Source organism: Penaeus monodon, chromosome 33, assembly GCF_015228065.2.
Source record: "Penaeus monodon isolate SGIC_2016 chromosome 33, NSTDA_Pmon_1, whole genome shotgun sequence".
In the NCBI taxonomy this organism is placed as follows: Eukaryota; Metazoa; Arthropoda; class Malacostraca; order Decapoda; family Penaeidae; genus Penaeus; species Penaeus monodon.
The window spans coordinates 16796377-16798876 of record NC_051418.1 but is presented as its reverse complement, the minus strand read 5'-3'; the positions used below and the strand labels follow the sequence as shown (position 1 = coordinate 16798876).

The 2500-nt window shown below is 41.7% G+C and overlaps 1 protein-coding gene across 1 annotated transcript in view; it reads left to right on the top strand.

Moving 5' to 3' along the window:
- Positions 1 to 1902: 1902 nt before the first annotated feature.
- LOC119594096 (phenoloxidase-activating factor 2-like) overlaps positions 1903 to 2500 on the top strand; it is a gene marked incomplete in the record, with an annotated part of 12169 nt that continues 11571 nt past the window's right edge. The window contains 1 exon segment of the mRNA XM_037943151.1: positions 1903 to 2105.

The window sequence follows — 2500 nt, the reverse complement described above, 5'->3', positions numbered from 1 at the left end:
GACGCATTGATTCACCTAAGGGGTATGGAGAAAAGGAGAGAGGAAAGATAACTAGAGGAATAAAAAGAGGATGAGAAAGGGAAGGAAAGCAGAAAGAGAAATAAATATAGAAATATAGAAACAGTCAAAGTGAAAGATTGAAGTTTAAACAAACAATAATTAATAATATCGGACACGAGCACTCAACAATTACGCTTCATCCCACATGAAAAGCCAGTTCGCAATGAAGATCAAACCCCAATAAGGCCCTAATGTACTGTAAAGTTATCACCATAGCCTCGTATTTAAAGGTATACACTGAATTTCCGTGCTACTGTGGGACGAGCCGGGTGTTCCAACCATGAATGGGACATGCCCAAGATAACGGCCTCTCTACAGTACCACGAAACCTCTGTACTAAAAGAAGGGCGGAAACGGGGACAGGGAGAAGCAACAGTCCTCATAATGACTCATTCCACCTCATAATATTGAAGGTCTTCATTATGAAACGCCGGACATAGGCTCGGCCAGAATGGGAACCTTCCATGCCTCCAATGGCACGGCGCAATGTCACACGGCCCCTCGATATCACATCTTTTGCTTTGGGTATTAATGAAACTCCTCTTGGTAGGGATCCTTATAAACCTTTCAGTTTCGGTTCCTTACTGACATTCTGATAAACCTAAATAAGACCAAAAACTATTGTTTTAGTCGATAAAGAGAGTAACGGCTATTGTCTTATGGAATAAAATGGAAGTTTATATTTAGCTTTCATGATGTAATTGAAACGTAGCGGATGTGATGAAAAGTTTTATCATATTATCATGGCGAAGTTAAGAATATTGTAATTCACTAAAGATAGTGATTATTTTACTTTAATAAAAAGGTGAGATAGAGCCCAACACAAGTGACAGGCATGTTCACCTGTTCGTTTGTTGCCATGATGTGTTTCATTGTTGTATACTGTCGTTATGCTGTCATGTTGAACTCCTAGTTCCACCCTAGGGCTGCTGTAAGTAGTTATTATATAGTTATGTTGTACTCTTGTCTCACCCTTTACCTTCTGTATATATTGCAGTTCCGTTGTCATGCTGTACTCCGTCTCTATCTTTTTTTTTTTTGTACATATTGTTTAAGCTGATATGTATACTCTTAGTTTCACACATGTAGTATTGTGGGTGGGCTAACGTATTATATTACGTGGTGGCATGGTGGTGAGAAAAATATTTGCTTTTAGACTTACATCAGCTTGATTTCGCACCGTAATGCCGTTATGCGTTAGCTTTTATCAACATTGCTTCATATTCGTGAGATAAAGATTGGCAGACAGGTGTGCGCAGGATGTTTTCGGCTGAGATAATCTCCTTCGAGGGGGAGGAGTGGCAAAAGGAGAACGGCGGAGAGGATATTTCCAAATCGCTGACGACACAGAAAAATAAGACATTTGAGCTACTTTCCTGAAGTCCTAAAACTTCATTAATATTAAATTCTGTATCAGTAGTCCTCATCATAAAAGACGAAATAGAGGACAAGGCCAAGCGTGAGTGCGATTGCAGAATATGAGGGCTTGCAGAAGCAGCTTCGCCTGCTGGCATGACCCAATATTCAGCTGTCAACTGTGTCGACGAGGAGCTTCCGGTCAACTGATAGCCAGGTAGGGACCACTTGTTCTGAACCTTGACAGCGGTAATAATAGATAACATTCCTGTAGAAATAAGGCCGTAAAAGAGCAATACCTAAATTATCAGACTGACGAAGAGACGAATATTATCAACTTTTAAAGTGATCACAGGGGCAAAACAGTTCTCAACTGGAAGAAAGAGGGGACAAACACCAAGAGAAAATGATAATTGGAGACGTAAGCCAGAGTTCCGATGGGCGCCCGGGGATAAAGACGAGGCGGAGTTACAGCGCAGTGAGCGGAGGCGTTAGGATTCGCCAAAAGGTTCGGAGGGATTACCCAGACCGGACGGGCTGGCGTAACTGCCGCGAGGACCTTGGCGGTTTCCATTTCTTGCGCTTTAATACGGAAGAAAAACACGGGAGTCATTCAGTTATTCTGTCGCACTCGGAGACGAAACACGGCGTAGTCTACGGCTCCTAGGATATCTGTGTTGCCTTCTGTGGTGAGCTCCTGTTACTGTTGTTGATGATTGGTAAATTAATAATTACGTGTATATATTACGCAAGTGTAAGTCTCACAAGTGAACGTTTTACCCATAAATCATCGAATTTACACAAATCATTTGATGATTTTCGAAAACAACAATAAAGTGAAATCAACTAATTTTGATTGCCGCGCAAACCGTGAAGTAAAACGATTTTAGCAGTTGAACTCCGTAAAGAATTGCATATTCCCATAAAAATATGAGAAACAGTTAGCTTCATGCAAATAATGATATCATCTCATTAGCATGTCCCGCGGTCACGGTCCTTCACTTGTGCCCTATTCTCACGCCCCTTCACCCTTCATTACCCTGTGGACTGCCCGCTCGTGATTAGCTTTGGTCCCAGTGTAGCC